The sequence below is a fragment of the Gossypium raimondii genome, chromosome 10 (genome assembly GCF_025698545.1).
Source record: "Gossypium raimondii isolate GPD5lz chromosome 10, ASM2569854v1, whole genome shotgun sequence".
Taxonomy (NCBI): Eukaryota; Viridiplantae; Streptophyta; class Magnoliopsida; order Malvales; family Malvaceae; genus Gossypium; species Gossypium raimondii.
Genome location: NC_068574.1, coordinates 19477966 through 19498676, shown reverse-complemented (window position 1 = coordinate 19498676; position 20711 = coordinate 19477966). Strand labels below are relative to the sequence as shown.

Genomic DNA, 20711 nt, shown 5'->3' with positions numbered 1-20711 from the left:
CAACATTTCAAATCCTCAAAATTAAGCTTATCCTTTGATTTTTAAAACCTATGCATTTTGAGAAGGATATCCGATTATTTGGGTCAAATGAGAAAATCAAAACCCAGTAAGTTAGGGTTCGATTTCACAAAATTCCAAAATATCGAACATTGCCTTTATTTTTAAAATCCTTGTCTCGAGAAAATAACATGTCATATCCAATGCATTAGGACACAACGTGTCGAATTCCTGAGAATGGGTTTTTATTTAAAATTTGTATGTTTGAAAAAATTTCGACTATTTAGATTCGACGAGGAAAATTGGAACCCAATACGTTTGGGCTCAATTCTCTCGAGGATTCCAAACTTCGAGTATTTTGAAGATTTTTGAATAAATTGGTTTTAATACATAAATGATATGAAATATAACCTTTTAAGCGAATAAAATGTAATAGAATAATAATGTGCAATGCGAATTAATTATTCGTAAATTTAAATATACGCCGGCGAATACAAACAATCAATCGATAAATACAAACAAGCATGGTAACAATATTCTCAATTATGTCAATGTCGACATCAACATTCCAAATAAATACTATAAAAAATAAATCCGCATACACTTAATCGTACATCTATATTAATTTAAATAAAGAATCCATGTGGAAAGAAAAACTTAATAATAATATAAATAATAATATATACATAATAATATATAAAAGTTGAAATAAGCAAAATATATCAAAGTAAGTTTTTGTTTTTTTTTAGAAAAGAATAAAAAAGAAACCGTATGTTTGTATAAATAAATAAAAGATATACTATAAAATCAATAATATATTATATATACATGTATATAATCAAAATGGTTTAATATAAATCATATATATGTATAAAATAATATCGTATATAAATGTTAACACCTAAAATAATAATGTATATACAAAAACAAATATGTAGATAAATATATAAACTAATATAAATAATAATACTAACAATAATAATTCTAATGATAATTGTCGAAACCATTTTTTTATTATAATTTGAAAAATGGTGATCGACTTTTAAAAAATAAAATGGGAGTCGCCACCAATCTTTTAGTGAGGTGTGATTGGATCACCTTGAAAACGATTTTAGGTCTACGAATTTTGAGAAAATAGGTTCGGGAGTCGGTTATACACGAGGAAGGGTTAGCACCCTCGTAACGCCCAAAATTGGTACCGAATTAATTGTTTAATGTCTTAGTGCCGAGGATTTGAAAAGATTTTAAAATACGATCCTTTTAAAGTTCAAATTTTGAATAACCAAATTGAATAATAAGATACACTCATTTTGAAGAAATAAATTGATACACTCAGTGAGTTAGAGTACAACAATTCAATCGTCAAAACTATGTACATTTTTTTAATTTTCAAATTTTAAAAATCATGTACTTTGAGAAGGCTGTTTGGTCATTTAAGTCAAGCGAGAAATCAGAGTCTAGTAAGTTAGGGTTCAATTTCTCGAAGTTCCTAAACATCAAACATTGCCTTTATTTTAAAAATCGAGATAGCAAAATGTCACATCCAGTAAGTTAGGATTCAACACTTTGAAATCTCAAATGCTTAGTTTTAAAATTGAATGATTTTAATAAATTGAACACTCGAATATCTAAATTCATTGGGAAGAATCAAAGCCTAGTAAGTTAAGGCGCGATTCTTTCGAGAACTTATGAACATCGAGCTTTTAGGAATTAAGTAATACAACAACTATAGTGCCTTAATAAAATACAATTCTCGTAAAAGGAACGTGATTGGATAACAATACATACAATGTAGATTATGAAATACAATCTAAATATAAACTAAAACAATTAAATAAGTGTTATACAAATATCAACATTGATGTTCAAAAGCTAAACAAATCTATCATCAATTTTAAAAATACACCAAGATAATAAAAATGAAAAAAATGTCCTACGATAAAAGTTTTAAAATAAATTGAACGCATGGGCTCAAAATAAACTTGAAATAAGATAATAACAACCTTAAAAAATAGTATAAAATTTATATAAACATTTAGCATATAAATATACAAAATGAATTTTAAGCTATAACCTAAACAAAACATTAAAATATATACACATTATACCAAATTCTTAGAAAAATATACATATTGATAAATAATAAATCAAATAGTAACATGTAAAGTTTGAAGATAAAATATATAATAGATATATAAAATGTATGATAAATTTAAAACATGTCATTAATAATTTAAAATAATAGTATATTACATTTTAAAATTATAATAATAATAAGTTTAAAGGTAATGTCAAACTAAATATTAAAATATGTTAAATTATGCTATTAGAAATCAAGTTAAAGTTAAGACACAATTTAAATATAAAGAAGAAATAATAATAATAATAATAATAATAATAATAATAATAATAATAATAATAATAATGGGATTAAAAATGATATTGGAATTCAAATAAAAATAAAAATTAAACACTACAAATAGAAATAAAAAGAAAAATAAAGATAAACTAAATTGGTAATCGACCAAAAATATAAGGGACTAAAATTGTAATTATGCGCAAAATCTGAACATTCAAAACCACTCGTAGCAAACGGCGCCGTTTAAAATTGGACCCAAATGGAATCGGAATCAAATATGCGGTACAAATTGCAAACAATTAAAGAAATTAAATCACAATTCCAGTAAACACGGAAGGGCCTGTTGAATAAATATACCACCCGATCCATAATGCGCAGATCCTTCCCGGATAGGGTCACCGTTCGGATCGGGTCTTCAAAACGACGCCGTTTTGAAGACATTGTGCTAGCAACAAACGGCGACATTTTAGTCTCTGTGCTTAAAACTAAAATAAACCTAAAAAAAAACCTAACACTTTCATCAAAAACAAAACCTAAACTAAAACTCCCTCTGCGCCGCTCGACGAAACCTCTCCTCAGACTCTCCAACCCCCACTCAACTCCGATGACGATGGAGGGAGAGGATGGGGTTACCAGGTACATCTTTCTTTTATTGTTAACTGTTTCTTTAGTAGATAATCAATAAATGTAAGGCGAAAAAAGAAAGAAAGAAAAAGAAGACGATCTGTAAATGGAAAAGAAAAACCGAAAGTCACCTTTCAATCTTTTTTCTTTGTATTCTGAATGCGTAAAAAGGGGAAAAAAGCCCCCCTTTCAGTACATCTTTGGGTTTTTTATAACCCGAAAAAACAAAAGAAAAGAAAACGAATACAAATTCTATTTTTTTCTTTTTCTCTGCCTTCCTTTTTTTGCTGTTTATTTGCTCCATTTTGCTGTCGATTTGTTGTTTGCTGCAGGTACGGAGGAGTCCAGCTGGAGTGTACGGAGGCGCATGGGGGAGGCCGATGCTTGGCGTTGGTGCAAAGACGTATGAGCGAGCAGAGCTTATTGATCATGCAAGAAGGATTTCAGAAACCCTAGGTGTTTCTAGAATTTTTTTAAAATCGGGCCATAGTGTATTGGGCCGAGTTGGTTTGCTGGGCTTAGAACTGGGTTTAGAGAGGGTTTTGGGCTAGGTTGATTTGGGCTGATGTAATTGGGTATGGGTTTTAGATGTAAATAGACATTAAGTGGACATTTTATTTATTATATATATATATGTTATTATTATTATTTGGTTTTAATACTTGGGCTCGGGCCAAGCAAAAATGGGCTCTTACAGCTGCCCCTCTTTGCTTCTCTTTGCTTATTGTCGTGTAACGGGAATGAAGCAAAGACTAAAAAATGACCAATTTTTCCCGGTCGAGCTTGGACCTTGGTGCTCTTCTTCTTCAAGTGACTCCATTCCATCCTACTGCATCTTCAAAGGTATAGGAATTGCTTCGATCGGCTCCATTGTAATATCAGGGAGATAGGATTTGTAACTCGTAACTTTTGGAAAGTAAGATTCGCCATTGTGGCTTTAATCTTTTTAACTGCAATGTCGGGGAAGCAAGATTCATCGTTGTGGCTTTAATATGCTTCACTGCACTGCCTGGGAGCGTAAGATTCACCGTTATAGCTTTAATCATTTTAACTGCAATGTCATGGAGGCAAGATTCACCGTTGTGGCTTTAATCTGTTCCACTACACTGCCTGGGAGGTAAGATTCGCTGTTGTAGCTTTAATCTTTTTAACTGCAACGCCAGGGAAGCAAGATTCACCGTTGTGACTTTAATCTATTCCACGGCATCGCCAAGGAAGTAGGATTCGCCGCTGTGGCTTTAATTTGCAATGTCGGGGAAGCAAGATTCACCGATGTGGCTTTAATCTGCTCCGCTGCACCGCTTGAGAAGTAAGATTCACTGTTGTAGCTTTAATCTTTTTAACTGCAATGTTAGGGAGGCAAGATTCACCTATGTGGCTTTAATCTATTCCGCTGCATCGCCTGGGGAGTAAGATTCGCTGCTGTAGCTTTAATCTTTTTAACTGCAATGTCAGGGAGGTAAGATTCACTGATGTGGCTTTAATCTGTTCCACTGCACTACCAGGGAGGTAAGATTCGCTGCTGTAGCTTTAATCTTTTTAATTGCAATGTCAGGGATGCAAAATTTATCGTTGTGGCTTTAATCTGTTCCACTGCACCGCCTGGGTGGTAAAATCTGTAATTCTTTGGTTTATTCCACCGTAATCTCAGGGAGATAAGACCTTATGCGATCTACTCTACTGTAACTTCAGAGAGATAAGATCATTTATTTTAATCCATTCCACTGTAATCTCAGGGAGATAGGATTACTAGCTTCAATCTGCTCCGCTGTAATCTCAGGGAGATAAGATTTTTGGCTTCAATCTGATGTGATCTACTCTACTGTAACTTCAGAGAGATAAGATCCTTTATTTTAATCCGATCCACTGTAATCTCAGGGAGATAGGATTACTAGCTTCAATCTGCTCCGCTGTAATCTTAGGGAGATAAGATTTCTGGCTTCAATCTGATGCCATCTACTCTACTGTAACTTTAGAGAGATAAGATCCTTTATTTTAATCCGCTCCACTGTAATCTCAGGGAGATAGGATTACTAGCTTTAATCTGCTCCGCTGTGATCTCAAGGAGATAAGATTTTTGGCTTTCAATCTGCTCCAACTTGAAGGTAAGATTTGTCGTCTTCGATTTGCTCCGCTATTGCTTAGGGAGACAAGATCTGTAATTTACCAGATCTGTTCTCTGGGGAACATGACCTGTATAATGAACCTAATTATACCTAATGATTAGGATGGCATGATCAAAATGAATCAAATGCTCCTAACTAGACTTGTGAATAGTGTTTGCATGAATGCAGAGTTTTATTTTTTTCGAGAATGATCCCGTTTAGGTTATCATTACTCGAAATTTATCAAGGCTTTGTGACTGATGTGCTACAACGCCTTCTTGCTTGACTGGCTTTCTGAAAAACATTTAGCCAGGTTGCCCCCCACTATAAACCTTAAAGTTTAATCCATTAGGGCGCACAATTTGTGCCATCATTCTCCCACTGCAATCTAAGGGTAGAAATAGGTGGCTTTTCCTCAATCCTCTCTTATCACAATTCAAGGATATAGGATCTAAATCGTTCTGGTTTCTTACACCATTCTCAGGGTGTCGTACCAAAGACTTATGCGCAGATGAAGGCTCTCTTCTCTGAGGTAACCTCTTCCTCTTGCCTGATGATCATCACTTGCTTGTTTATTTAAGCTTTGTCATTAACCCGTCATTTTGTTCAATCAATGCATTTGACAACAAAATCCAAAGAGAAAGTCCAAATTTAGACTTTTCCTTCTCAAATTTCTAACCTTTAAACCTGGTGCGTTCTAAACAATAGTCCTGTTTCAGGCTCCTATATTATTTAGAGACTTTTCAAAGTAATATGCAAAACTTCATTTGTGAAATTTTTATTAGTCCATTAATCATTATTCCAATGCAACATGCTTGCAAAAAAAAAAAAGTCATAACAATGGATAAGAATAAAGTTGGTTTTGAGCATAGCTTGAAGGGAATAAATTATCCAAAAAAGAAGGATAATAAAGAAATTGATTGAGAGTGTATATCTTGGAAAAGAAAAAAAGTATTCCAAGAACAAAAAATTTAATATAAATAATATGAGAATTGGGTGCCCCAGATATCGCAGCTTGAACTTCTTTGTACAAACTTTCTGAAGACCATTCTGAGTTTGACATGTGTTTAGGAGATCTACATTGCTTTGTCGATGCCCCAAGATGTCGCCTATCCTTTCCTGTTGATTCAGGCATAGCAAGATCACCACATGCCCCAATATGATCAAAATTCGAGTTGCTCTGATCACCTCATGCCCCATTTTAATCAATATTTGAGCCGCCTCTTTCGGGTTTTCAACTCAAATCCCCTTTGGCCTAAGGTGCCCTTTTCGGGTTTTCCCCTTAGCCTCTCCATTTTTACTTTTTCATTTTTTCATTTTTATTTTTCCATTTTTCTCTTTTTTTATTTTTTTTCAAAGTCCCCTTTGCTGGTTTTTACTAAGTATTTCTTGACTGGATCCGAGTTTATAAGACTAGCAATCTCACTCAGGATCAATGCTCTTCTAAATAAGGTCTTCTTTACAATATAGGGACATTCCCGGTTTGACATTCATTTCCCTCTAGAATCTTTTCGTTGGGGAAGGATCTTTTTCGACATCCAGCCCTCTCGTGGAATTCTCTGAGATGACCCTATTTATTATGGGCTTGAATCATCTGGTACATCCGACCCTAGTGAATAGCTTTTAACCCTTTTCCTAGGTCCAACTGATCACATCGCGATTGGATCCTTCCAACTTTAATACCTAGAGAGAGGGGATTTTAATAGGTAAAACTAACTCAATCCTGTAAACCAAAGAGAGAGGTGTTGCCCCAGTACAGATGTTCGACAAGCAACGAGGGCAAATGGTAATTTCCCATGCCAGTCCTTGCAAATCTCAGTCATTTTTCTTCAATTTTCTTGATGTTCATCTCCAAGAAATTCAGTGACGAATCGTGTTGTCTGCTTCTGAATTGATTTCAGACCTCAGCTATCGTGCTATTGTTCCAGTTCAATGTATTTTCTAATACTATCTTCTCTGGAATAAGCATATAATGACATTGGTGTATGAAGCAGCCTCTAACGATCTAAAAAAAAGGAAGCAATGCCCATTAGAAGTCTTCGATAATGGTGATGTACATGCCCTATTTTGCTCAAAATTTGAGTCGCCTTTTTCGGGTTTTCAACTCAAAACCACCTTTGGTCATAAAGCGTCCTTTGCGGGTTTTTGCCTTGGCCTCTCCTTTTTTCTTCTCTCTTTTTTCTTTTTCATTTTGATTTTTCTTTTTCTTTTTCTTTTTCTTCTTTTTTGTTTTTGATTTGGATTTGGATTTGGATTTTTTTTGAGCTCATGGGGTTAGGCAAGTTCTCGTTATCCTCTTTCGACCAGAATCAATGTTTTTATAGATAAAGTCCTCCACCTAAGATCTTTCACTTTCATCTTGCATGCAAAAAACCTTCTTTGGTATCAGATTTCTTTCATAGAGCCTTTTGAGGTGTAACTACAACTTAAAATCTAACAACATCTTGAAGGGATAGAAACTCGACTTCAAATGGGCAAAGCTATGCTGAGTCAACGAGAGGGGCATTACCCCGACAAAGAATTGCATCGCTTATACTGCAAATTTCTGACATCGCGCTGTTGTGTAGATTTCATTATCAGCGGTTAGTCCTGGTATGATCCTACAAAGACATCTTTGAACAAGGTCTTGCTTCATCTTTGAGGTCAGGTCAATTCTAATCTTCACTAAGCCCATAATTCCTAATGATTCCTTGTGAGGCATGATCTGTTTATCCTCTTCTTCTACCATCTTCGACAAGTTCGGAGATAAGCTACGACCTGTGTCATTTCCAAAGTCATGAGATCCGTCTAAACACATGCCTCGCTCAAGAGGAAAATCTGAGTCTGTAGCAGTGTCATTCATGTCATTGATATCTGAGGACCCATAGCAAGTAGCAAAGAATATACAAAAGAATGTGTAAATTCATGAATAATACAATATGATTATGAATGAATGAATGATGTGGAAGAAAATCTAAAAGAATAAAATAATCAGAAATAATTATTCAAAAAGAATGAAATAACATTGGCTCAAAAGTGATCGCAAAGATGTATTTCACTAGAATAATAACGTTCAGACATGAGCCTTTTCCACAAAGGAATTTCTATCATCTTTAGGCTAAAAATAACAAAAATGTTCTGAACATTACTCTAGATAAGCTCTAAAAACTACAGGGATTTCTTTCGCAGGCCAATTGCTTAGAACGTTCTCAAATTTATAAGGGCGGACATCTAACAAGGTCCCTTTTCATTTGTGTCTTCAGACATGTCATTGATGTGAACATTTCCCAACACCTCTTCGTACACCACATTCACCTCATCCCCAATATGATTGGCCAGAGTATTTTCTACACTGGATGAATAATCAAATTTGACAACGCCTATATTGATGGGTCTTTCAACTAGCTTTTTGAAGGCAATACAATCCTCTACTGAGTGCCCTAAAATTCCCGCATGATAGTCACATTGTGCATTTATATCGTACCATTTGGGATAAGGAGGTTGTAAAGGGGTCAAGTAATGAGGAGCAACAACATGCGCATCGAACAAGCTTTGATATAGCTCCTTATATGACATCGAAATTGGTGTGAACTGGAGCTTCTCCGTACCTGGTTTCACTCCAGATTCTTGTTTTAAAGGGCTCTGATGTCTGGTGGTTTCCGTCTTTAGTCGGCTCGCAGTGATTGGTTTTGAATGGCCCTTGTTATACCTGCCCACATTATCCCATTTATTCCCCTTCTTCCTCGGGGCCTTTGTAGTAGCTAGGTACTCCACCCTCGCCTGCTTGGTTTTAGCTGGGTTATCAAGAGTTACAGGAAAATTGTTCCTCAAATTGGACCTTGGGTCTGTCAAGCAACCCACTGGTGTTGCTGTACCAGTCTGATACTGTTGTGATCTGATAGTAAAGAGTGCCCTTTGTGGACGCCCATTTGGCTGAACTTGGACACTTGTTGGAGTATAATCTAGGGAATGGGCAAGATCCTCATTATCAACCCCAAAGTGGATCACCGAGTCTTTCCTTTTTTCTAACTCTCCAACTAGCAATCGGTTGATCTGGCTCATCATAGATCTCTGTAATTCTAGCATCTGATCTCTCATTTCCTGTTGAAATTCGGTCAATTGCTCCTGCATCTGTATCTGCATTCACTCTAATTTTTCCAACCTTCGTTCCATTTCTCTAGTCTTTGCTTGGATACCGTAAGGGTGTTAGGTTGACTAGCTGAAATAAACTTACTCAATTAGACTCTTTTGATGGATTTTAATGCATGTAATGCAAATGCATGAAATGAATGCCTAAAGAGACGTTGAACCTGATTCAATTACATTTAGAAAACTTTTCTAGAAAGCAAATTCCTTTACATAAAGCAGAGGTATGTACGGATTTGCCCTTATATTCCAAGAGACAATATCGATCCTTTTCTTCATCCGCACGTTTGAGGTAATCTCGCCAATAGATGCCATTGCTAGCTCATTTTCTTGATCTTGGTCGTAATCCTCCATCTACCCGTCTTCATAAGGCTCGTCGGCTTCTTTAAGAGGTTGGAACGTTGAGGGCTCTCAGACGATCGCCTTGAATCCTCAGGCCACGAAGCAAGGTCATGAACTCTTCGATCGCCCTTCTTGTGTTTCTCAGAATATATTCGGGCAGTCGTATTGTTTTCCACTTTATCAAGGAATTCGTATTCCATGACAAGCTTTCTAATTTAGTAATCGGACTTGAATCAATATCTTTTTCCTAAGATGTAAATGCAATGCAATGCAATCATAATCAAAACACAACAAGAGGGGTTAGTACAAAACATAAGCAAGCACGGAAAACAAAAAGTACCTAATCAGGTAAATACTAGAGATTTGGAGTGGCTCTACCTAGGTTAAGTTCCTAAGTCCACTATATGAGGTTTGGCTCTAAAGAGTCAAGGTACCTGAACCAGCAGATTCCTCGATGCTCACCCATTATAGGCTCATACAGACCGAGTTCGGTTCAGGGGAATACAATTCCCTATGGCTGCAAGGAGATAAAGATCTCACGAAGACATAAGTACGGATGTATCCCGAAAGTGATCACTATCCTGCACAGAGGTGAAAACCTCACGAAGGAGTAGCTTCTCACTCCCACTTAGAGGGGTAAGACAAGAATAGCCTTCATGCAATATGATGACAAAATATAAAATTCAATTTACAGTAATAATGTAAAAAAATGCAAAGAGAAGATCGTCGTTTTTTTTAAATCAAATTTTAATTTTCGACAATAAGATAAAAAACAATCAATTTTACGGCCTGACTCTCTTATTTTGGTCCCCAGTGGAGTCGCCAAGCTGTAAAAACTATTTTTTTATTATAATTTGAAAAATGGTGATCGACTTTTAAAAAATAAAATGGGAGTCGCCACCAATCTTTTAGTGAGGTTTGATTGGATCACCTAGAAAATGATTATAGGTCTACGAATTTTGAGAAAATAGGCTCGGGAGTCAGTTACGCACGAGGAAGGGTTAGCACCCTCGTAACGCCCAAAATTGGTACCGAATTGATTGTTTAATGTCTTAGTGCCGAGGATTTGAAAAGATTTTAAAATACGATCCTTTTAAAGTTCAAATTTTGAATAACCAAATAAAATAATAAGATACACTCATTTTGAAGAAATAAATTGCTACACTCAGTGAGTTAGAGTACAACAATTCAATCGTCAAAACTATGTACATATTTTTAATTTTCAAAATTTAAAAATCATGTACTTTGAGAAGGTTGTTTGGTCATTTAAGTCAAGCGACAAATCAGAGTCCAGTAAGTTAGGGTTTAATTTCTCGAAGTTCCTAAACATCAAACATTGCCTTTATTTTAAAAATCGAGATAGCAAAATGTCACATCCAGTAAGTTAGGATTCAACACTTTGAAATCTCAAATGCTTAGTTTTAAAATTGAATGATTTTAATAAATTGAACACTCGAATATCTAAATTCATTGGGAAGAATCAAAGCCTAGTAAGTTAAGGCGCGATTCTTTCGAGAACTTATGAACATCGAGCTTTTAGGAATTAAGTAATACAACAACTATAGTGCCTTAATAAAATACAATTCTCGTAAAAGGAACGTGATTGGATAACAATACATACAATGTAGATTATGAAATACAATCTAAATTTAAACTAAAACAATTAAATAAGTGTTATACAAATATCAACATTGATGTTCAAAAGCTAAACAAATCTATCATCAATTTTAAAAATACACCAAGATAATAAAAATGAAAAAAATGTCCTACGTATAAAAGTTTTAAAATAAATTGCACGCATGGGCTCAAAATAAACTTGAAATAAGATAATAACAACCTTAAAAAATAGTATAAAAATTTATATAAACATTTAGCATATAAATATACAAAATGAATTTTAAGCTATAACCTAAACAAAACATTAAAATATATACACATTATACCAAATTCTTAGAAAAATATACATATTGATAAATAATAAATCAAATAGTAACATGTAAAGTTTGAAGATAAAATATATAATAGATATATAAAATGTATGATAAATTTAAAACATGTCATTAATAATTTAAAATAATAGTATATTACATTTTAAAATTATAATAATAATAAGTTTAAAGGTAATGTCAAACTAAATATTAAAATATGTTAAATTATGCTATTAGAAATCAAGTTAAAGTTAAGACACAATTTAAATATAAAGAAGAAATAATAATAATAATAATAATAATAATAATAATAATAATGGGATTAAAAATGATATTGGAATTCAAATAAAAATAAAAATAAAACACTACAAATAGAAATAAAAGGAAAAATAAAGATAAACTAAATTGGTAATCGACCAAAAATATAAGGGAGTAAAATTGTAATTATGCGCAAAATCAAAACATTCAAAACCACTCGTAGCAAACGGCGCCGTTTAAAATTGGACCCAAATGGAATCGGAATCAAATATGTGGTACAAATTGCAAACAATTAAAGAAATTAAATCACAATTCCAGTAAACACGGAAGGGCCTGTTGAATAAATATACCACCCGATCTATAATGCGCGGATCCTTCCCAGATCGGGTCACCGTTCGAATCGGGTCTTCAAAACGACGTCGTTTTGAAGCCATTGTGCTAGCAATAAACGGCGACATTTTAGTCTCTGTGCTTAAAACTAAAATAAAGCTAAAAAAAGACCTAACACTTTCATCAAAAACAAAACCTAAACGAAAACTCCCTATGCGCCGCTCGACGAAACCTCTCCTCAGACTCTCCAACCCCCACTCAACTCCGATGACGACAGAGGGAGAGGATGGGGTTACTAGGTACGTCTTTCTTTTATTATTAACTGTTTCTTTAGTAAATAATCAATAAATGTAAGGCGAAAAAAGAAAGAAAGAAAAAGAGGACGATCTGCGAATGGAAAAGTAAAACCGAAAGTCACCTTTCAATCTTTTTTCTTTGTATTCTGAATGCGTAAAAAAGGGAAAAAAAGCCCCCCTTTCAGTACATCTTTGGGTTTTTTATAACCTGAAAAAACAAAAGAAAAGAAAATGAATACAATTTTTTTTCTTTTTCTCTGCCTTCCTTTTGTTGCTGTTTGTTTGTTGCATTTTGCTGTCGATTTGTTGTTTGTCGCGGGTACGGAGGAGTCCAGCTGGAGTGTACGGAGTCGCGTGGGGGAGGTCGATGCTTGGCAGTGGTGCAGCACGCACGAAGCAGAGCCTGGCTTGACTGTTGCGCAAAGGATTTCAGAAACCCTAGGTGTTTCTGGAATTTTTTTAAAATCGGGCCATAGTGTATTGGGCCGAGTTGGTTTGCTGGGCTTAGAACTGAGTTTAGAGAGGGTTTTGGGCTAGGTTGATTTGGGTTGATGTAATTGGGTATGGGTTTTAGATGTAAATGGACATTAAGTGGACATTTTATTTATTTTATATATATGTTTTCATTATTAGTTTTTGGTTTTAATACTTGGGCTCGGGCCGGGCAAAAATGGGCTCTTACAATAATGATGATAACCAGGATAACTAAAATAATTTAATAATAATAAAAATGCAAAAGGGACTAAATCGAAAGTGAAACCAAATTTAAAGGAAAAGAAACAAAATTAAACAAGGTCCACTAGGTCAAAAAGTAACACGCGCATAATACAAGGGACGAAAAAGTAAAATAATCCCTCACCCTCAAGACGCAGCGTTTGGATCTGGATAGGATTCAAATAAATTCAAAATACACGGGGAAGATTTAAGAATAACGAAAATGAAATTGAAATGATGGGATAAGACCCAGGGATCAAATGCGCAAATAACCCTTGCGAACCCAGAACGCGCGGATCTAATCCTGTTTGGGTCGGGTCATTGGGTCTCGGCTAATACGACACCATTTTGAGGCCACTGAGAAAGGCCCCAAACGGCGTCGTTTTGCATGTTTATTTAAACAAAACAAATAAAATAAAATAAAAAACTCACTTCAGCCCTAATTTCCAAAACAGAAGAGACCCCCTCCATTTTCCTCTACTAGGGTTTTCAAACCCGTTTCGCAGATCGCCGCCCGCAACACTGGCCATTCAAAGGCCACTGTACCCTCGTCCTACTCCAATTGAGATGGAGAGAAAGATGGACCGGCCACCAAGTAATCTCCTCACTCTCTTCTCCTTTTATTTTATTATTGTACTCAAATAAATATCAAAAGTGTAAAGAAAATAAAGAAAAAAATCAAAGGAAATCCAAAAAAGAGTTTATTCACCTTCTGTTTCTCTCTTTTATTTCTCTGAATATTTTTTCTATTTTTTGGTATTCAATATCTGTGAATGCGTAACCTTACAAACACTAAAAAAATGGCCTTATATATCCGAATCGAAAAGAAAAGAAATAAATCAAAATACATTTGTTTTTCTCTGTCATTTTTGCCTATTTTCTTTTTGTTCCCATTTTTTCTTCGTTTTGCTACTTGGTTTTGTTTGTTTGCTGCGCAGGTACGGTCGTACGATGGCCAGCTGGGGCGTACGGATGTCAACGTGGCACGATCGTGATGAAAATCGAAGGTGGCGTGTTGCAAGGAGGCTGCGGCAGTTTAGTTTGCTGCCTAGGGTTTCTGATTTCCCAATGTTTAGGCTAGTTTAGGCTTGTAATTTTTAATTTGGACCTGGGCTGGTGTTGGGTTTGTATTTCATGTTAATTTGGGGCTTAATGGGTTTGTTGTATTTTGGGTTTGGGTAAATTAATTGGATCTACTATTGTAATAAAACTGGACATTTATTTTTTCTATTTTATTTTATTATTTTATGTATGTGGGCTAGGCATAAATTGGGTATTACAGCTACCCCTCTTTGCTCGTTGTCGTGTAACAAGAACGGGGCAAAGACTCTAAAAATGGCCAATTTTGCCCGGTCGTGCGTGGACTTTGGTGCTTCTGTTCTTCAAGTTGCCTTATTCCATCCTACTACATCTTCAGAGGTATAGGAATTGGTGTTTCGATCCACTCCACTGTAATATCAGGGAGATAGGATTTGTAACACGTTACTTTAATCTGTTTAACTGTGATGTCGAGGAATTAAGATTCACCATTGTAGCTTCAATCTGCTCTAATGCACTAGCTGAGAGAGTAAGATTCATCATTTTGACTTTAATCCTTTTAACTGCAATGTCGAGAAAGCAAAATTCACCGTTGTGGCTTTAGTCTGCTTCACTGCGTTGCCAGGGAAGTAACACTCGCCGCTGTGGCTTTAGTATTTTTAACTACAATGTCGGGGAAGCAAGATTCAACGTTGTGGCTTTAGTCTGCTTCACTGTGTTGCCAGGGAAGTAACACTCGCCGATGTGGCTTTAGTCTTTTTAACTGCAATGTCGGGGAAGCAAGTTTCACCGTTGTGGCTTTAATCTGTTCCGCTACATCGCCTGGGAAGTAAGATTCACTATTGTAGCTTTAATCTTTTTAACTGCAATGTCATGGAGGCAAGATTCAACGTTGTGGCTTTAATGCATTCATTGCCGCCTCGAGAGGTAAGATTCGCTGCTGTAGCTTTAATCTTTTTAACTGCAATGTCGGGGAAGCAAGATTCACCGTTGTGGCTTTAATTTGCTCCGCTGCATCACCTGGGGAGTAAGATTCGCTATTGTAGCTTTAATCTTTTTAACTACAATGTCGGGGAAGCAAGATTCACCGATGTGGCTTTAATCTGTTCCACCACATCACTTGGGAGATAAGATTTGTAATTCTTTGGTCTATTCCACCGTGATCTTAGAGAGATAAGATCTGATGCGATCTACTCTACTGTAACTTCAGAGAGATAAGATCATTTATTTTAATCTGCTCCACTGTAATCTCAAGGTAATAGGATTACTATCTTCCACCTGCTCCGCTGTAATCTCAGGGAGATAAGATTTCTGGCTTCAATCTGATGCGATCTACTCTACTGTAACTTCAGAGAGATAAGATTCGCTATTTCCGATTAGGAATTCTTCGGTCTAATCCACTGTAATCTTCAGAGAGATAAGACCTGTGACTTAAATCTGCTTCCTTCCACTTGAAGATAAGATTTTCTGTCTTCGATCTGCTCCGCTATTGCTTAGGGAGACAAGATCTGTAATTTCCCAGATCTGTCTCTGGGGAACATGACCTGTATAATGGACCTAATTATGGCTAATGATTAGGATGGCATGATCAAAATGAATCAAATGCTTCTAACTAGACATGTGAATAGTGTTTGCATGAATGCAGAGTTTTATTTTTTTCGAGAATGATCCCGTTTAGGTTGTCATTACTCGAAATTTATCAAGGCTTTAACACTGACGTGCTACGACGCGTTCTCGCTTGACCGGCTTTTCTAAAAAACATTTAGCCAGGTTGCCCCCCACTACCAAATTTGTACCATCATTTTCCCACTACAATTCAAGGGTAATAATATGTGGCTTTTCCTCAATCCTCTCTTATCACAATTCAAGGATACAGGATCTGAATCGTTCTTGTTTCTTACACCATTCCCAAGGTGTTGTACCAAAGACTTATGCACAGATGAAGGCTCTCTTCTCCGAGGTAACTTCCTCCTCTTGCTTGGATGATCAGTGCTTGCTTGTTTATTTAAGCTTTGTCATTAACCCGGCGTCTTGTCATTTTGTTCAATCAATGCATTTGACAATAAAGTGCAAAAAGAAAGTCCAAATTTAGACTCTTCCTTCTCAAATTTCCACCCTTTAAATTTGGTGTGCTCTAAACAATAGTCCTGCTTCAGGTTCTTATATTATTTAGAAACTTTTCAGAGTAATATGCAAAACCTCCTTTGTGAAAGTTTTATTAGTCCATTAATCATTATTCCAATGCAACATACTTGCAAAAAAGGGTCATAACAATGGATAAGAATAAAGTTGGTTCTGAGCATAGCTCAAAAGAACAAATTATCAAAAATAGTAAAGAAGGATGACAAAGAAATTGATTGAGAATGTATATCTTGGAAAAGAAAAAATGTATTCCAAGAACAACAAATAATATGAGAATTGGATGCCTCAGATATCGCAGCTTGAACTTCTCTATACAAACTTTCTGAAGACCATTTTGAGTTTGACATGTGTTTAGGAGATCTACAGTGCTTTGTCGATGCCCCAAGATGTTGCCTACCCTTTCCTGTTGATTTAGGTATAACAAGATTACCACATGCCTGAAGATTCAAGTTGCTCTGATCGCTTCATGCCCCACTCTGACCAATATTTGAGCCGCCCTTTTCGGGTTTTCAACTCAAATCCCCTTTAGCCTAAGGTGCCCTTTGCGGGTTTTCCCCTTAGCCTCTCCATTCTTAGTTTTTCATTTTTCCATTTTTCACTCTTTTTTTTCGAAATTCATTGTCTTGCAATACAGTGACAAACCATGGTGTCTGATTTTGAATTGATTGCAGCCCTCAGCTATCGTGCTGTTGTCCAAGTTCAATACCATCTTCTCTGGAATTCTATATAAGCATATGATGACATTGGCGTATGAAGCGGCCTTTAATGATCTAAAAAAATGAAGCAATGTCCATTAGAAGTCTTCGATAATGGTGATGTCCATGCCCCATTTTGCTCAAAATTTGAGCCGCCATTTTCAGGTTTTCAACTCAAAACCACCTTTGGTCACAAAGCGCCCTTTGCGGGTTTTCACCTTGGCCTCTTCTTCTTTTTCCTTTTTTCTTTTTCATATTTTTATTTTGACTTTAATTGATTTCTCTTTTTTTTTCTTTTGACTTTGATTTTTTCTTTTTTTTTTGTTTTTGATTTGGATTTTTTTTTAATCTGAACCCTTTCGATCAGAATCAATGTTTTTATAGATAAGATTTCTCACTTTTATCTTGTATGCGAAAAACCTTCATTTCTTTCATAGAGCCTTTTGGGTGCAACTACGATAGAAAACATCTTGAAGGGATGGAAACTCGACTTTAAATGGGCAAAACTATGCTGACTCAACGAGAAAGGAATTGCCCTTGCAAAGAATTGCATCGTTCTTACTGCAAATTTTTGACATCGTGTTGTTGTGCAGATTTCATTATCAGCGATTAACCCGGGCACATTCTAATATGACTACACAAAGACATCTTTGAACTCTAGAGGTAACTCAACAAGGTGTTGCTTCGTCTTTGCGGTCAGGTCAATCTTAATCTTTACCAACCTCACAATTTCTAATGATTCCTTGAGAGGTAAGATCTGTCTATCCTCTTGTTCTACCATCCTCAACAAGTCCGGAGATAAGCTACGATCTATGTCATTTTCAAAGTCATGAGATCCCTTTAAACATATGCCTCGCTCAAAAGGAAAATCTGAGTCTGTAGCAGCGTCATTCATGTAATTGATATCTGGGGACCCATAATAAGTACCAAAGAATATACAAAATAATGTATAAATTTATGAATAATTATTTATACAATATGATTATGAATGAATGAATGATATGGAAGAAAATCCAAAAGAATAAAATAATCAAAAATAATTATTAAAAAAGAATGAAATAACATAGGCTCAAAAGTGATCGCAAAGATGTATTTCATTAGAATAATAACGTTCAGACATGAGCCTTTTTCACAAAGGAATTTCTATCATTTTTAGGCTAAAAACAACAAAAATGTTCTGAACATTACTCTAAATAAGTTCTAAAAACTACAGGGCTTTCTTCCGCAGTCTAATTGCTTAGAGCACTCCAAATTTAAAAGGGCGGATATCTAACAAGGTCCCTCCTTCAGTTGCTTTTCATCGATGTGAACATTTCCCACTCTTCTTCATGCATTGCATTCACTCTATTATCAATTATGATTGGGTAACGGATTTTCTGCACTGGAACCATCAAACTTAACAACACCCATGTTAATGAGCCTTTCAACAAGCTTTTTAAAGATGGTGCAATTTTGTATCGAATGTCCCCCAATTCCCGCATGGTAATCACACTGTGCATTCGCATCATACCACTTGGGGTACGGAGGTTGTAGGGGCTTTGAGTAGAAAGGGGTGACAATGCGCGTATCGAATAAGCGTTGATACAGCTCTTTGTACGACATCAGAATTGGTGTGAACTGGAGCTTCTCAGTACTTGGTTTCACTCCAGATTCTTGTCTCAATGAACCTTGTTGAGTAGTGACCCCTTTACCTAGATGACTTGCTGACCTTGAATAACCTATGTTATTCATCTCATATTCTTTTCTCATTGAGACTGATTTTTTGTTACTCTCTCCACCCTCTATTCTTCCATTTCTGATGGCGTTTTCGATCATTTCACCATTCATGATTATATCTGAGAAACTCTTTGAAGCACTTCCCAACATGTGGTGATGAACGGGGCCTTCAAAGTGTTGATAAAGAGCATCGTAGTTTCTTTCTCTAGGAGTGGCTGCTGGACTTGGACTGCAACCTCTTTCCACCTCTGTGCATACTGTCTAAAGCTTTCATTCGATTTCTTTTCCAAATTTTGCAAGGTGATTCTGTTGGGAACCATATCCGTTACATGACCGTATTGTTTCATGAATGCCTGTGCTAGGTCCCTCCATGAACCAATCTCGGTACGGCTCAACTGATTGTACCGCTCCAATGAGGCTATCTTGAAAACAATGTATTAATAGCTGATCATTGTTAATATACCCAATCATTCTCCTACAGAACATGGTGATATGGGCTTCTAGGCAACTGGTCCCACTATATTTCTCAAATTTAGGCATCTTAAACTTGTGAGGGAGTACTAAGTCTGGAACCAAGCTCAGATCTTTTGCATCAATTCCATGGTGACTATCGGCGCTTTCCAGGGCTTTGAATTTTTCATCCAACCATTTACACCTATCCTCCCATTGTTTCGACAGTTCAACGTTTGCCTTCTCTTTTTCAGCCATTTCATCGAAATCAGGAATAATAAGATTCACTGGGTTATCTCTAGGATTAGAACCTGATCCAGCCTGAAAGTTCATCAGCATTAAAACATCAGTTTGAAATCGCTGAGGCTCAACAGAGGATCTGCGCGGAGGTACCTCGGTCTGAATCTGCGCATGCAGAGGTGTAAAGCCTAGAGGATAGATAGGTCTATCCTTGTCTTCACCTTCATCATTTACTATAGGGTCTTTCCCCTTATTTATTCATTTTAGTAATTACGTCAGTTCTGTCATCATGTCCTTTTGAGACTTCAGCATCCTTTCTGTCATGTCCTGTTGAATTTTTTCCAATTGCTCCTTCATTTGCATCTATAACTGATCTTGCATATCCTTTTGCATTTGCTCTAATTTCTCTAATCTTTGATCCATTTCCTTAGTTTTACGACGAGTACCGTAAGGATGTTTGGTTGGTTGGTTTTCCAGATTAGCTGAAACAAATTTACTCTTTTAGACTCTTTCAATGGATTTTAATGCATACGATGCAGATGTATGAAATGCATGCCTAAAGAGACGTTGATTCTGATTCAATTACATTTAGGAAACTTTTCTAGAAAGCAAATTCTTTTACATAAAGTAGAGGCATGCACGGCTTCGCCCTTATATTCCAAGAGACAACATCGATCTTTTTCTTTATCCGTATGTTTGAGACAATCTCGCCAATTTCCAATAGATACCATTGCTAGATCCTTTTCTTGATCTTGGTCGCGATCCAACATTTGCCCATCTTCATAAGGCTCGTCAGCTTCTTCCAGGAAATTGAAAAGTCGAAGACTCTTGGACAATCGTCTTGAATCCTTGGGCCACAAAGCAATGTCACGAACTCTTTCATCGTCATTCCAGTGTTTCTCAAAATATATTCAGGCAACCGTACTGCTTTCCACTTTATCAAGGAATCCGTATTCCATGACAAGCTTTCTAGTTTAGTAATTGGATTTGGATCAATATCTCTTTCCTAAGATGCAAATGCAATGCAATCACAATCAAAACACAACAAAAGGGGTTAGTACAAAACAGATGTAAACAAGGAAAACAGAAAGTACCTAATCAGGTAACCACTAGGGATTTGGAGTGGCTCTACCTAGGTTAAGTTCGTAAGTCCACTATATGAAGTTTGGTTCTAAAGTCAAGGTACCCGAACCAGCAGATTCCTCGATCCTCACCCATTATAGGCTCATACAGACCAAGTTCGGTTCAGGGGAATACATTTCCCTATGGCTGCACGGAGATGAAAATCTCACGAAGACATAGGTACGGATGTACTCCGAAACTGATCCACTATCCTGCACGGAGGTGAAAAC

General features: G+C 36.0%; 1 long non-coding RNA gene across 1 annotated transcript; it reads left to right on the top strand.

Moving 5' to 3' along the window:
• Positions 1 to 2806: 2806 nt before the first annotated feature.
• Positions 2807 to 13010, top strand: LOC128033699 (uncharacterized). The gene is made up of 2 exons (XR_008189678.1): positions 2807 to 2992; positions 12368 to 13010. It is a non-coding gene; the product is annotated as an uncharacterized LOC128033699 (long non-coding RNA).
• Positions 13011 to 20711: the final 7701 nt, after the last annotated feature.